Source organism: Triticum aestivum, chromosome 7D (assembly GCF_018294505.1).
Source record: "Triticum aestivum cultivar Chinese Spring chromosome 7D, IWGSC CS RefSeq v2.1, whole genome shotgun sequence".
NCBI lineage: Eukaryota > Viridiplantae > Streptophyta > Magnoliopsida > Poales > Poaceae > Triticum > Triticum aestivum.
Window position 1 is genome coordinate 5,361,645 of NC_057814.1, and position 17,359 is coordinate 5,379,003.

Below are 17,359 nucleotides of genomic sequence, written 5' to 3' on the forward strand. Positions count from 1 at the left end.
TTGTAATTTTTTTTCTCTCATCATATTGTAGACTCTCATCCCGCAAAAAAATAAAAATAGAAAAAATTGTAGACTCTCAGCGCCCGGATACACTGGGCCTCGACTGAATTGGGCCGCAGCAGGTAGCTAGGGTGCCACCACGCGAAACGAACTAAAAAAGAATGTCTTAAAAAAAACACAAGCGATAGTGCAGAGCAGAGCAGTCTCGTCGTCTCCTTCCCCCCCAGATCGGAGCCACGCTCGCCGGCCGGCGGGGATCCTCCTCCCCCTCCCTCCCTCCCAGTTTCTTGTCCCTCCGTCGCGCCACCGCGGAGTGCCCGCTCGGTCTTGGCGCCGGAGAGGAGGAGGGGGGTGAGTGAGGCGTGCGCATCTGAGTTGCCGTCGTTCCGGCACGGTCGACGCACGCGCGGCGGAGCAGTGGTAAGTGCGCGGCCGTACTACTCCATTGAAGCTATCTCAGTCTCCCATCGGTAGCTTAGCTTAGATGCAACTCCACGGATTCATAGGAGCTCGATTTATAAGAGCGTTTAGATCACTACTTTACTTTACAGAGGAAGGGAGTACATCACATGTGTATGCCGTAGAGGTGTAGATAATTCTTCAAAATGAAGATATGGATATGACAGGTCTTAGCGGCCTACTTATTGCTACTTCTCCCTCTGCTGCGACACATGCGGAGCTTTGTATGGTTAAGCGATAGATAATCCAGTCCCATGAAAGAGGGATGGCTGGAATGTCTGATGTGTATGGTAAGCATGGAGGAGGTGTTGAGGAAGTTACATTTTCTTTGGCAGTGTGGTTAGTTAGTGGTGTTTGCAGCATTAAGAAAGGGGTGTCAATGTGTAGTGGATGTACAGCATTAAGTCAATTCCTTGTGCCTGACAGAATTTGCTGGTGCATGCTTTCTCTAAGTGATGATAGTGCATGTTATGACCGGTTTGGTCTATACCAGAAAGAGGCCCACCGGGCATTAGTATTAGGGGCTTGACCCACAAGTTATCTTAGGCAAGTTATATTAGGCAAGTTATCTTAGGCTAAAGTTATAAATACTAGTTGTAAGACACCGTTTGAGGCAAGCAATAAAGATATTATAATCTTCTGTTGCCCGGCTCCCCAAGGAGCCGGAACCCTAGCCGCCGCACCTAACCCTAGCCGCGACGGCGCCTCATTGCCGGCGCGCCCGCTCCAGCCCTCGTCCTCCTCCCCCTTGTCCATACAATCTACGCCGGAGGCCCGGTAGGAACCCTAGTCCTACCAATTTGGTATCCAGAGACACCAGGCCGATCATGTCGCTTCCTCCATCACCGCCGCCGCTGCCATCCACCTCCGCCCCACCACCGCTGCCGCCGGCCACCTCCTCGCCGATGACGGCGATGACGTCCGGGACCTTCACCACCACCGCGCCAGCGACGACCACCACCACGGCGGATCCGCCCCCGCTCCTTACGCCCGAGGAGGTGTCGGGCACCCTGCGAGAGCTCGTCCAGGCCGTCCGGGGCATCACCCTCTACCTCGCCGGGAACCAGCCCCCGCCGCCGAGCGCCGCCACCACCGCCTTTGGGCCGCCGCCGCTACAGTGGCCCGCCCCGGCCTTCCAGGCGCCCTACGGAGGGGCGCCTCCGCCGCCGCTCCTGCTGCCCTACCCGGCCGCGGGAACGCCTTGGCCAGCGTGGCCGACTGCCACCGCATCGCTGGGGGCCCCGCCTCAGCAGTTCCTCCCAGCGCCACCGTCGACCCCCGCGACGCAGGCGACGGTGCAGCAGCACCACCAGGCGCCGCCGCCATCGACAGCACCACCACCCGCGTCCCGCCCTACTGGCCGGCCCCTTCACCAGGTGCAATTTCCGCCCTCGCCATCGCCGATTCCCGCGTGGGCGGCCGGCTCGTCTCCGAACCCGGTGTATACTACGGCGCCGGAACACCCAATGCCCTCCTTCCGATCTGACCGTCCCTCCAGCTCGGCGAACTACCACTACAACAAAAAGACCACGTATGGTCGCTTTTTCTGGGATGCTATTTTATTCGTCTCTACGCCCATGGACACTAGCGACCTAAAGACGCTTCTTAAGACGTTTATGGAGCGCCACAAGCTTTTTCTTATAATTAGCCTTTAAGAAAATAAGCATTTAATTTTAATTAACTTAGAGACGATTTGTGAGACGTTTTAGTGTGCGACTCTATTCTTATCTTAGACTTAACAAATCTTTTCCCCGCAAAAAAACAGAAAAAGACTTTAGAAATCTTTGAATAATCATATTTTTAAGCCGAATAGCTATTAAAATGAGTTGTACTAAACTTTGAATAAAACTTCTAGACACCAAACCCTAGCCTAGAGTGGTTGTGGCGTGGGCTTGGACCTTTTCTTGGTCTGACCGAGAAGACTCGGTTAAACATCAAACTGGACGGTGTTCTGTTGGGCCTAATAAGACGACCTAGATCAGCTAATTGTGCTAGTGGGCTGAGACGGGAAACCCTATTATGTGTGTAGGTCAGCCGACGGGGATCCTGTACGGCGCACAGGTCGAGACCTCCTATAGGCTGCTCTCTGCGGCAAAGAGCTGTCGTTTTGCATAGACGACTCAATGACTAGGCCGGCCCCTGAAGATCGAGACCGACATCGAACGCGCACTATGGTGCAAAAAAAAAAAAAACGCTATCACAGGGATTCAAAGAAGGGATCAAGTGTTATACATGACCTGCTACTACCAGTTGAACTAGCAGTCATATAAGAGCATATGGTAGCATCAACAATAAAGAACCAACAGGCTGCGCGGGCCCGAATTATTTTAGGAAATTTAAAAGTATTTTTTTTTTAAAAATGGAATGTTGTACAAAACTCAAAAACTTTCCAAATTTGTAATTTTTTTAATAAACTATAACATTTTTGAAAAACAGGAAACTTTTTTGAAAATCATGAAGATTTCTTGAAACGGGATCATTTTTCGCTAATTTTTTTTAAATAATACATTTTTTTAAATTACAGAAATATTACGCGAAAGAAAGAAATTTTAAAAATAATACACCGTCGGCCGGCTGCAGGCCGATCGGCTAGCAGCAGGCCCAATCGGCCCACAGCAGGCCGATCGGTTAGCAGCAGGCCGACTGCAGGCCCGGCTGGCACGCGGCGGCCTGTGGTTGGTCGGGCAACGTCGCGCGAGGGGGAGGCAGTGGGCTGTCGGCTTGTGCGCCCCTGTCGGCCTACCGCCCGCCGATCGGCCAGCTGCTGGCCGACAGGGGGCTGTAGCCTGACACGTTGGCCGGCCCGGCCTTATCCTCTCCTTCCTTCCTCTCCTTCCTCCATTCTCCTTCTCCCGTTGCTCATTTCTTCTGTGTTCTTCCTTCTCCTCTCTCTACAGAAAAATGGCACCCATTTGTGCACCTAAATGAGCTACATTTTCGCGATTTTGGCACCGTGAATGGGTTCAACTCATTTAGGGTAGCCAAAAGAGGTGTCGATCTACTGACGGGGTAGCTCGTGGTGGTCGTGGTGAGCATTTTGGTGGAGGTGGTGGTGGTGTAGTTGTGGCAGTATGGTGGTGGTGAAGTTGGGTGGTCGTGGTGGTGACGGGGTAGCTCGTGGTGGTCGTGGCTGTTGTTCGTCGTGCTTCGTTGGAGCCGGAGCACCGGCAGTTTTTCGTTCGTCGTTCGTCGTTCGCACGCACGCTTCAAGGGTATATTTCAGCCCACATTTTATTTTTTGTAGGTGCTCCGGTAGTATACGTAAATATTGTTATTTTCCCCGGTAGTATAAGTAAATATTTGTGTGCGATTATTGTTATTTGGCCCGGTAGTATACCGCAATATTTTTATTTGGCCCGGTAGTATACGTAAATATTGTTATTTGCCCCGGTAGTATACGTACATACTATTCGTTCGCACGCACGCTTCGTTCGATGTGAAATAAAATTTGTGTGCGATTATTGTTATTTGCCCCGGTAGTATATGTAAATATTTGTAGTTGCTACGGCAAATTTTCGTAATATAGTTTTAGGTGTGTGAATTGTATTAGTTGTTAGTGGGGATAATAAGTTGTTGGTTAATAGTTGACACGTACATAGGTGCGTGATAAGAAGTTTGAAACATGAATAAAAAGTTCGAAAGAAGAGACAAATATTTTTAAAATTGATTAAAATTAAAAATACATCAACATGGGCCATATAATTGAAATAAAATGAATTATCATATTTGTCGGTTATATTATTTTTATTATTTGAGGCCTATTTATTATTAGTAAACATGGGCCTATTTATTATATTATTATTAAAACAAGAGTCAAGCAACTCATCATAATCGTCCACATAGATTAAATTATATTGATCGTGAAATTTACTATGGTCCTGGTAATATATAGACATGTCTAATACTTGTATTTCGTTGTTGAAAAAAAATAGGTGAGTCGAGATGTCCGATGTAGTGAAGTTGAGATTTTACTATGGTCCTGGTACTGTCCAAACAAATGAGTTGGGAGCAGATCTGAGTGAATTTACTCACATAGAGGTGGCAATCAGCGCACCACAAACATGGTCAGTTAGTCAGTTGAAAGAATGGATTGCGGCAAGTTTAGGTCTTGATACTGAAACACACACCGTCGGTGTTCATGCATTGTGGACACGGTCAAGTTCAAAAATTTACTTTTATTTGGAGGGCTAAGCATACAGCGCTTGAGAGGAGATTTGGTTCTTATTTTGATGCATATGACTCTGTTGTCCACCTCCTCCACACCTTGCAGCAGCGGAATCCAGGCACCTATATCGATATCCAAGACATGTTCATGCCAGAGTTCCCAACTGTGAGGGTGTTGCATCGTCTCTTCTTCTCTTTCGGTGTATGCATCGAAGCTTTCAGGCATTGCCGACCGGTGATATGTGTTGACGGTACTTTTCTCACAGGCAAGTACAAGGGTCAGATCCTGACAGCCATAGGTCAAGACGGCCAAAATCAAGTCGTCCCACTGGCATTTGCTTTTGTGGAGAGTGAGAACATTGAAAGTTGGACATGGTTCTTCAGGCAGTTGAAAATATCAGTTGTGAAGGAGAAGCCCAATGTGTGCATCCTTCATGACAGGCATGCAGGTATACTCAGTGCGATAAGGACACTAACAAACCCAGGCCCTGAGGAACAAGTTCCATGGCAGGACTTGCAGAGCCGTTGGTGCATGCGCCATCTCGGGGCTAATTTCTTCTCGCAGTTTAGAAATAAGAACCTGATGAATCTGTTCAAAAAACTCTGCAAGCAGAACCAGTTTTGGAAGTACAATTTGATACGCGACAGACTTAATGTGTGCACGCAAAGACACGTGAGGGACAGGAAAGCTGCAAGAGATGCAGCGGTGAGGGCACATGTTGAAGCAGTAGCTGCATAGTTGGCAACAGGAACAGTAGCCGTATTAACCAGTTTTTCAATGTTGCATTATCTTTCATAGTACTCCATTCGAAGCTTTAGGTAATTGTTGAACACACACCACAATTTTAGGTCGACAAGGAAGGGCATGAACAGGACAACTGCTGACTGGCTAGTTAGACTAGAGCCGTATGTTATAGAATGGGAGACAGCAAACACAAATCTATGGCACGAGAATCACAATTTCGATCTCGATGAATTCAATCTCTATTTGCGGCGCTACATGACCGGAACACGGTTACGCATTGTTGAGTACTCCCACCCAGAGGCGATACCGGATCCTACTCCGTCGGATATGTACCCGAGCTATGAGACAGACATTAATTAATCGTCATGGAAATTTGCAGGCTACCTTGACACGCGAACTCTACGACGACGTGACCACCTTTGGACGATCACTATCGTCTGGACCTCTTCTTCAGCATCGTCCAGTGGTACAGCCCTTCTTGGAAAGAATTCAGAATAAGATACGGACTGTGTACGAGGCTATCACGTGCACCCGGAGAACCGATTTTGTTCAGCACCAGCAGGAGCAGCCACGTCACTCCATGCACCGCCATCAACCACGTCCACGTCTAGCACCTCAGCCGACAGCCAGGCCACCCCGTCCTGACCAACCTGGCAGTTCTACGTGGCACCCGCAGCACTATGGTCCCACGTCGAGCTTCGTGTTTTCTCCACAGCCACAGCAACATGGTCCCTCGTCGAGCTTCGTGTTTTCTCCACAGCCACAGCAGCACGGTCCCTCGTCCAGTTTCATACAACGAGACATTACAAACAATTAGATAGAACTACAAATAAATTAAATGGTACGTAACTGAACTCACAACATACAGCATAAAAACTACATGAAGTCATCATCGTCATGCTCGATCGATGCAGAAACCTTGCCCTTCGATGATGAATAACCCTTTCCCGCCATATGTTCGCGCCAACTTTTTCCCGCCACCCGTTTCCCGTCACCCGTTTCCCGCCACCCCTTTCCCGCCTTACCGCAGTCGTTCTTTCCCGCCATTTTCTCCTCTCTACCTATAAAACCCCCTTCAGACGGAGCTGGATAAGCATTGCAGTGTGGTGGTGAAGTTGGGGCAGTGTGGTCGAGGTGAAGCTGTTGTTCGTCGTTCTTCGTTCGAGCCGGAGCACCGGCAGTTTGGTGGCCGCCGTTCGTCATTCTTCGTTCGCACGCACGCTTCAAGGGTATATTTCAGCCCACATTTTATTTTTCATAGGTGCTCTGGTAGTATTTGTTAATATATTTAGATGTCAACTAATTAGTTGTATTAGTTGCTCCGTTAATATTCTGTAATATATAGCTTGGTAATATATAGACATGTCTAATATTTGTTACTGGGGATATTAAGGGGTAGGTTAGGTACTCAATGCGATTTGTGTGTTGCAGATGGCTAAGGGTACTCAGTGGGTGCTTAGCCCTATTGTTCATGTCCAAGGCTTTTCTCCAACTGTTGTGCAAGTTAGTGAAGTGGACATCACTTTTGATTGGTTGAAGACTACATTTATGTTGAAGCAAGGGTTGAAGGAAGACGATTTTGTGTACTACGTCAGCAGAAAGCAGTCAGATGGCCCTGGGGAAAGAAAATTGATTGACATAACTGATGATGGCAAGATTCAAGAAATGTTGAGCGAATGGGAATGGAAAAGGGTTGTTGAGTTGCATTGCTACAGGAAACCGAGTTATATGTGATGAATTTGTCATTCGAGATCCGCCTCCCCGCCAGGCCAGACGTCGTCACTGACGCTCCTATCTATCAGTAGAGACATTACCATCTATTTCTGTGTCAGAATTATGTCTATTCTATGTATGAGACAAATGACTATGTACTTATGTACGAGACATATGCCTACTCTATTTTAGTACTCTGTTATCGGAACTACAAGATCATATTTAGATAGAACATAATATTCATACAACGAGACATTACAAACAACTAGATAGAACTACATCTAAATTAAATGGCACGTAACTGAACTCACAACATACAGCATAAAAACTACATGAAGTAACTCGTGCCCTTTGATGTTACTAAGAAAGCATGTGTTGTCTCGCATGGTCGCACTCTCCGGACCTATTCCAGCATCCGTTGCAGGGTATTCGGGATGTATACTACTGTGCTAGCGCCAACACCTTCCCCCTGGTCCAGTATTGAAAGTCTTGGAGAAAATTTGCTCTTCCTTGGACAAAACTATCCAATGATGGTGAAAGGCGATCCACTTATCCACATGTTAATTGGGCTGACCCATCATACCGTTCGCCTATTGCGAGACAGAACTCATACAGGCAGAGGGCCTCTTGGTCTGATACACGCAGAGAGGGTTGTTGATGGGTCTCAATTTGTATGCACCGCCACCGTGCATTGGATTTTTTGCCTCTCGACATCAATGAGTTTTGTCTAGATTAGATGAGCTCCCCTGAAAAAAGTCTAGACTGGATGAACTCGAAACACCCCGTACGTCCCCGTCTGAATGGAGAAGACCTAATCATACCCTGGGCAAACCCAGCCTGGCCCGAAAAATATGAACAACAACATTTTTTTTATTACAATACCTATTTTCAGGGTATAAAAATAATATATTATACCTATATTTTCAAATACAATATGTATTTATGGTTGTTTCGGGCTTCTGGGTAGAAAAGTCGAGCCTGAGCCCGGCCCAGATGTCGGGCTTTTGGCTGGGCTGCAATAAGATCGGGGTTTATATAAATCTCACAACTCGATGACTGAACCGATCTACTATATACACATTAATATGAAATTTCGTAGGTTTGTATAAATTAAAAAGAAAATATCAAAATGCCATCGAATTTTTGCTAAAAAGATGTGAACTTATTTTTTCAAATGGATGAACTTTTTTTCTTTAAATCTGTAAACCTTTCTTTATATCATGTTTTTATTTTCGTAAAAATAATAATAAATAAACTTGGGGCAGCATGCTAGTGGGCCGGCCCATTCTAGCAATGCTGCAGGCGCCAGATCGTTAACGGGCGCCTGCAGCGCTGTATAGGAGGTCCCGGGCAGGTTCGCCCCTCAGCTCGCCGCAAAGCTCTGTTAACGGGGAGGAGCGGCGTCGGAGCTTGCCGCAAACTCTGTTTCGGGGGTGGCGCAGCGTCGACTCCGTGAGGCCTCCGGTGGAAGCCCAGGTGAGGCCTCCGTCGTGTGGGCCTCTCAACTGACGACAACCCATCGCGGCCTAGCCCGTTATATAGTCTGTCTGGATCCCCCAATAATCGACCCCTGCCGCATTCTTCTGCTTTGCTTCCTCCGTCCGTACGTCCACTCCACTCCACGGCCGGCCGCTCACCTCACGAACCTCCGCCTCCAGCGCCCGCCGGATGGAGGAAGGGATCGGGTGGCTAGCGCTGGCCATCCTCTCAAGCCCCCTGATCGACAAGCATGATCCCTGGGTCAGCGAAGCCGGGCTCGCAGAGGAGATGGAGGGCCTCAAGTCTGAGATCAAGGGAGTCCACATGGTGGTCTCTGCTGTGAAGGGAAGGGCGCTCGGGAACGAGGCACTGGCTGGATCTCTTGTTCATCTCAAGGAGGTGCTCTACGACGCGGGAAACCTGGTCGACGACCTCAACTACTACAGGCTCCAACAAGGTACGTGCCGCAGACTAGCTAGCTGGTTTTTGTGATTTTCCATTGCAAAATACTACTGTACTACTGCAGTTGTGATCTATATATATATATCCGAGCTTCCTTCTTGAGGTGGTGAGTGTATGATATAAATAGCTGATGCACATGCCGCTACGGAATCTAGTTTAATTCGTTGACGTTTTCAGTCAGCTTCTATGTATATATGATTTAGCGCGGGCCTTGCTGAAATCTTTCATCTTCTGTTTAGTTTCTTTCCCATGTGAAAAAATGAACCTGCAACTTTTGGCATGGTTTGTTCTCTAAATTAATGTAAAAAATTTAGTTGATGTTCTCCCTGTTCATCTATATAAAAATTTAAGGTTTGGACGATGGTCATACAGGACCATGCTAACAGTAATACTTGTCTTATGTTTTAGGCAAGCCTGCTTCGATCGATCCAACAAGTAGCAGCCGTGGCAAGAGGCTACGGTCCAAGGCGTGGGACCATTTCGTCGTGACAAGAGATGGTAATGACAACCCTGTGCACGCAGAATGTAAATACTGTCACACCATAGTACAATGTAAGACTAAATACGGGACAGGAGTTTTGTCAAGGCATGTCAAAAGTGCTAGCTGTATGGAAATAACCCGAGCCCTACCAAGTCACCAACCACAAGACTCGTCCTCAAGGTACGTTTTACGGACCCAAGAACAACGTGCATTTCCTTATGAACTACTCTACATGAACAATCCATGCCTTTTTACATATTCGCACTGGCGCACTTTATTTTGGACTTGTACTTTTCTTAGATGCAAAGTGGCATCACAATCCCTATTTTGCGTACTTATCTATCATTCAATGGATCATCCAAAATTATTTATTTTGGCCAAACCACCAACTTTTCATCCAAATTATATCAATCTCTAAATTTTGTCTTTTAGGAAACAATCTAATTACTTAATAAAGCCAGAAATTTACTCATTTCTGCATCCATCTACACCCCTTCTTGTTCTGTTAATTCATTTATTTACACTATCTACTTAACAACCCTTTCTTTCTTCTTGTAGCATAAGCAATGTTACTGGAGAAGCCATGCCTGTTTCAGTTTGTAATTCATCCAGCAGAAAAAGGATGAGAATTGGTCATGAGTCAACACAAGTCACCACAGATAACACAAACCTCTGGAACAAGGACGGATTTTCGAGCAGGTTACGAGGATTAATTAATCAGTTGCAAGGCATCCAAGGGGATGTGAGAAGAGTTCTGAATATACCTGTGCTAGATTCTGTTGCAGCTTCAAATCACCGTTGGAGTACAACCTATGATACATGCCGAAGAACATCGAGTCTTCATCAAAGGAAAATGTACGGGAGATTTGCAGAGAAGAAATTTATTATCAAGTTGATAAGCCAACACAAATCAGCTGGTGGTGTCACTGTTCTGCCTATTCTAGGCATCGGAGGAATTGGGAAGACAGCTCTCGCTCAACTTGTATACAATGATCCAGCAGTGGAAAATCAATTTGACCACAAGATATGGATTTGGGTTTCTAACAACTTTGATGAAGTGAGGCTCACAAGGGAGATGTTAGATTTTGTGTCACAAGAAACACATGGAGGGCTTTGCAACCTTGCCAAGCTTCAGGAGATCTTGAAGGGTAGTATCAAGTCAAAGAGGATTCTACTTATTTTAGATGATGTCTGGGATGACAAAAATGACTGCCAGTGGGACCAGCTGTTGGCTCCTTTTAAGTCTGACAATGCAAACAACAATTTGATACTAATGACAACTAGAAAACCATCTGTTGCCAAAAGGAGAGGAACGGCTGAACCAATTAAGTTAGGTCCGTTGGAAAAAGATGATTTCTGGTTATTGTTTAAAGCACACGCATTTGGTGATGAGAACTACGAAGAGCAAGAAAGTCTAAGTGGCATAGGACAGAAAATAGCACAAAAGTTAAAAGGAAACCCATTAGCGGCACAAACTGCAGGAGCACTATTAAGAGAGCATCTCACCGTTGAACATTGGACTAACGGTCTGAAGAATGAAGATTGGAAATCCCTGCACCTCAGTAGTGGCATTATGTCATCTTTGAAGCTCTGCTATGACGAGCTGCCCTTCCCATTACAGCAGTGCTTCTCATATTGTTCTATATTCCCATACGGTTATCAGTTTCCCGCCGAGGAGTTAGTCTGTATGTGGATTTCACACGGATTTGTGAAGCTAGACGATTCAAGTGCGAGTTTAAAGGATACGGGATGGTACTATCTAACTGACTTGGTGAACCTGGGCTTCTTTGAGCAAGTCATCTCTTCGGTGAGACAAACTTCCTATTCCATTAGTGGTCTCATGCATGAGTTTGCAAGGGTTGTTTCAAGAAGGGAGTGTGCAACAATAGATGGTATATATTGCAATGAAATATTGCCAACCGTACACCATTTGTCAATACTAACTGATTCAGTATATTCCATGGATGATCAGATGAGCAACATACCTTGTACCAAGATGTTTGAAGAAAAAATGAGAAGTTCATTTACATCAGTGACAAAATTGAGGTCATTGGTGTTAATTGGGCAGTATGACTCTTTCTTCTTCAAAGCCTTCCAAGAAGTATTCCAAAAGGAACATCATTTGCGAGTGCTGCATTTGTCTGCAACATCTGCTGATTTTCATTCCTTCTTGTCTAGTAGGGTAAATCATAGACATCTCCAGTATCTGAAACTTCAGGACAGTCATGTTGAGTTGGGTTCCTCGCCTCAAGTTTCGAGCAAGTGTTTCAATCGAGTGTTAGATGGTTGGCTTACCTCTTTACAAACAATTCATCTAGAGAACTGTGGAGAATGCTGGATGGTTCCATCACTGAAAAGGCTTCCGTCTCTTACAAGGTTATTTTTGAGAAACATGCAGAAAGTAAGAGAAGTATCGTTTCCGTCATTGGAGGAGCTAGTTTTAGTTGAAATGTCAGAGTTGGAGAGTTGTGTCTGCACTTCTTTGGGAGATATGAACTCTAGTTTAAGGCTATTGGATATCCGAAATTGCCATGCACTCAAGATGTTTGATTTGCTTGAGAAACATCATAGCTTCAAAATGAAGAAGGGTTCATGGTTGCCCAATCTTAGGAAGTTCATTGTTTGCGATTGTCCTCACTTGGAAGTAGTGGTCCCTCTTCGGCCTTCAGCCACATTTTCTGAACTTTTAATCAGCAGAGTTTCAACATCTCTGACGATGGACGAATTTTACATGGAAACATTCGAAATTAGGCCAAATAGTCTTTTGGGTGAGTCATTTGGTGAGATGAGACTGGATGAAAAAATCTTGGCATTCCATAATCTGAGGGACCTCAAATGCTTGGAAATAAATTCATGCTGGAATCTGACGTCTATTCCACTAATAAGTTTTCATCAGCTCGTATCTTTAGAGAGTTTGACAATAGGGCACTGCACAAAACTCTTCTCTTCAGATGTTGTGTCAGCGCACACCCATGAAGACATGATAGCTGCAGATTATATAGCTCTACCATGTCTTGAAAGTCTCAGTATTTTTTCATGTGGAATAACAGGGAAGTGGCTATCTCTGATGCTTCGACATGCGCCGGCAGTGAAGAAATTGATGTTAAATGGCTGTCCAAAGTTGACACAGTTACGGATAGAAGAGGAAGAAAACGGCCAGTCGAATCTCAACCCAGCCTCGGAGGCTTCATCATCAGGATATCAAAATGGTTTGTCAGCAAGCTCAGATCCAGACGGTTTGTGGTGCATTCCGTCGAATCTCACCACCTCTCTCAAAACTATAACTATTGAAAGATGCCCTCATCTAATATTTGACGGGAGCAGGAAAGGTTTCTCCAGAGTTACCTCCCTCAAGGAACTACAAATACTCGGGGGATGCCCCAAGATGCTCTCGTCTTTCGTGCACAGAAAACTGCTCCTACCGCAATCACTTGAACAAATTGCAATATATGAGTATCCTCAGGAAACCATTCAGCCGTACTTTCTGAATAACCGTACGTGCCTCAAAAAGATACACTTATTTTATAGCTCAGCTTTGAATTCTCTAATGCTGCACTCCTGTACATCGTTGGAAGACTTGACAATTAGAGAATGCAAATCACTCACTGCATTACATGGCATGGAATCGCTCAGGACTCTCAGGGCTTTGGCACTATATTGGAACTCAAGTTTGGAGCTTCTAGAGCTGAAACCCTTGACACTGCTGGAAGATCTTGAGATTGTGCACTGTACTTTGCTCGCCCCACTAGAGGGCTTGCGATCCCTCGTGAACCTCAGGCATTTCAAAGTAGTCGGATCCCTGACAGGGTTTGGAGAGAGTTGTGATGGGACCATTTTCCCTAAACTGGAAAGTCTTACTATCGATATGTTGTCTTGCCTTACCACGCCATTCTGCAAGGGCCTCACCTGCCTCCAACGACTAAAGCTATATGATTTGAAAGAAGCAAGGTTAACAGATGAGCAAGAGAAGGCACTTCTGCTCCATAGGTCCCTGCAGGATCTCCATTTTCTCAACTGTGATGACCTGGTACATCTTCCGGCGAGGCTGCACAGCCTTCCTTCCCTCAAGAGGTTAAAGATCGTATGGTGTCCACGCATCTCAGAGCTACCCAAGGAGGGCCTCCCACCTTCGCTGGAGAAACTTGTTATAGTATGTTGTGATGATCTGGAAGATCTTCCTGCAGATCTGCACAGCCTTCCTTCCCTCAAGAAACTGAAGATCGAGTGTTGTAAGGGCCTCTCGCGGCTGCCCAAGGAGGGCCTCCCACCCTCGCTGGAACAGCTCGAGGTCGAAGACTGCAGCAGCAAGCTCTCAAAACAATGCAGATTGCTAGAAACAAGAATGCTAAAGGTCAAGATTGATGAGCCCTTTTTGGGATGATTACCTTCTGTCTTGCTGCTGTGCTAAGGTAGGTACACTTCTTAGTTTCTACCATCCTATATTGGTGTCTGTCAACAGAAGATGAGGAAAACCTTTTCCATTTTAATTGACGCATTGCACAAACGGTCTGCAGCTACAGTAATGCACCAGGGAGATCAGATCACCAGCTCCAGTTTGATGGATTGCAGACGTCTGACGCTATGCTGAAGAAAAGAAAAGAGGAGCGTCATGCAGCTACTTCAATTTTTTTCTTTTCATCCATCAAGCAGGACTGCACTCACAAATGGCATAGAACTAATCCGATTTATGCAAACACCAAAAGTGAACATTTTTTTCCATGTCCCTTGCCTACATTCGTTGAGGAAGGCAGATCGTAAAACTGAAATCAACAGTGTAAATCAAATGTGTCCTGTTCCTTTGTGCTGTAATTATTCAAGGAAAAGACAGAGGAAAGATATGGCTTCTGATGTGGTTTAAATCAATGTGCTTTCCTAGATCTCTGTCGTTAGTCAGAGAGGCTACACTAGTATATCTTGTACGAATATAGATGTTGTATTTTGGCCCAACTTCTACCATGCCCTGCAAAAATCATGGAAGGAGCATGTTGCATACTCGCATTTCAAAAGTTTTTATTAACTTATTTAATTTGAATTCCTTTTCCCCCGAAAAAAAAATTGAATTCCTTTTGTTTATTAAGTTTTGTAAGGGAAACTTGTTAAGCTTGGATGAATTTCCTGTGGGGAAAAATGATTTTATATAACTAACTTGTCATGCCGACTAATTTTATAAGCCTACCTTTGACCATGAATTTGACAAATAAAATATGAGTCATATAACACAAAAAATTGTACTAACAGAAGTTATTTTTTCGGATTGAAAAGCCGAGGCCCCTAAGAAAGAAAGGAACGAAGCATACCCGCTCCCTCTCCTGAGGCTTGGGGCAGTGTTCCTGAGTGAATTCATCACCGAGGGCAACCAATCCAGCGCGTGTAAGGCAGATGATTCACTGTATATTGATCATCGTACATTACAAGTGTTTATATACATCGGTACACACACACCCGCACACACAAATAGGTAGGTACTGTTACAACAGAAGAGAAGATCACGCCGTGCGTGGTTACATGGCCAGACGCGACGTGCGCCGGAGCATGGGCGCTGTCGGACTCCGGCTTGCCTGTTGCACACATGGTGAGGTTTCCAACCTCGCGCCGGCACCCGGCAGCCGAAGAGTGCTGCTCGACAATGTTGAGCCTGGAGTAGGAATCGACGAACACACTAGTAGGGGGCCTCTTCGTGAAGATGTGGGCGAACTGTGATGTCGTCGGGACATGCAGGACACGCACCTCGCCGAGAGACACACTCATGGACGAAGTTAGGTCAATCTCAATGTGCTTGATTTGTCCGCTGATGCTGAACAGGGTTGCTCGACATGTACATGGCATGGCATTGATGTTGTCACAGTAGACAACGGTAGCTCGTGATGGTGGGTGACGAAGCTCGGTGAGGAGTTGCCGCAACCAGCAAGCATCAGCAATGGCGTTGGCGATGCCTCTATACTCAGTCTCTGGGCTCAAGCAGGATACTGTGTTCTGGCGCTTCGACAACCAACTGACGAGGTTGGAGATGAATTATGAATACCTACAGTTGCATATGGTGCCAAAAAATAGCAGTATGAGGAGTAGCATATGATGGTTGTGGGTAATTGGCCCAATAAAATGTAGTAGCATGGCCAATTTCCCGACATGTTTGGATTAATATACTGCAAGTTAGTTGCAGATGAATAAAAAGGTGAAAAATTTTGTTGCATGCTATTGGAAGTTCTTACATGCGGTGTTTTAACTTGATTAACCGAACCCATCGTGTTGCTCATCGGCATATGGATATGTGGGTTGCCGATGCATGAAAGTTAGGATGCATATGTACATGTTACGAAAATTTTAAGTTGGAGCATAGAGATTATTTTGCTTTGTAGATTGCAAACCCTACATGATGAACTCTTTATAGCAAGAATGGGCTAGAGACCGTTCGAAGCTTCTTCCCCAGTAGAGTCGTGAAAAAGTGTGTTCACACACGAACACGTCACTGTGTACCCTCGACGTCAAGGGTGATGCACCGTAGCTCACGCCGAAACCATATACTTTTTAACCCTAAGTTTACATCTTTCCCTTGTTCTTTCTCTCTCGTTCTTCGTTCGTTGAAGGGGGGGGGGGGGGATCCACGAGGCTCTAGGGACGAGCAAATCGACCTAGAGCAACTTATAGCCGTTGTGCGTCTAGACGGGGTCCCTCACGGGCGCGTGGGGTTCCTGGTCTACAAAAACTCCCGCAGATAGCTTGTGTACGGCCCTTCTAGGCGGGTCGCCTTCCACGTGAGCTATGTGCATCAACTCCGGTGTCGAGGGTACACCTTTTTGCGACTCCGCGGGGACGAAAGATCGAGCATCGTCATCAACCATGTCTAATCTCCCCATGCCCTCAGAATCAAGTTAGGTCAAGATAGAGATCACGAGAGGGACGGTGTGGGCGCCCATGGCGCGAGGTCGGAGCGCTATCTGGTGCCCTGGAGGGCTTATATGATTGGTACTATTGGGAAGGTGTGCCTTTAATCATGCCCCGGGATATGGTGTAGTCATGTTTGTGAATTTCGTTAAACAAATATTCGTGTAGTTTCTCTTGTCCGTGTGATTGCTTGTCTTCCATGGATGACGATGCCCTCGAAATTGTTCTAACATTGGCGATGGACGATCTCTCCTGATGAGAATAAGGCAAATGTTTGACGCATTGGACTCTTCGCCGGCCCCAACTAGCTCTCGACATGGACTTGTTGCGTCCGTTGTGCACCTTCCAAAGGGATCGCCTCGGTTTCACCGTCTATAATCTGTCCCGTGAACACGAAGTGAACACGAAAACTACCAAGTTCCGCAGTAGCAGACCCAAACGCAGGAGCAGACCCAAGAGGTAGCCCTCCCCATCCATCGAATGGCGTGGAGATACAGAGCATTACTCTACTGCACTGCGATAGACGACAACGACGACGGCGGCTGAACCGAGGTATATATATTGAGTGTCAGTGCTACTGTACGCAATCTCATTTTTTTACAAATTCATGTTGGACAACCTTGCCGAAATTTAGTCGAATTTTTTGAACCCTGCCACGTATCCATGGTTTTGTTTTGGAGTCTCTTGCACAAAACCATATATACTACTTACTTTTTATTTCTTCTTTTGAACCCAAAAGGCTGGGTGGTACTGCTACGTCCTCCTTTCTACTATATGCTTATTGGCGGCACACGTATGCTTATATATATGCCTGATATATAAATGGACCCCCGCCTCCCACCTCATTTCTATCTTCTTCTTCCTCCTCCTCCTCCTCCTTTCCCCACGCCATCCCTTCTTGCCATTTGCCAACATACATACCACGACTCCCAGCCACGGTCTTCTTCTCCCCCACCCTAATCCCCTCCCATCCA

General features: G+C 46.0%; 1 pseudogene; it reads left to right on the forward strand.

Moving 5' to 3' along the window:
* Positions 1-8,749: 8,749 nt before the first annotated feature.
* LOC123164388 (putative disease resistance protein RGA3) lies at positions 8,750-13,884 on the forward strand (annotated as a pseudogene).
* The last annotated feature ends 3,475 nt before the right edge of the window (positions 13,885-17,359 follow it).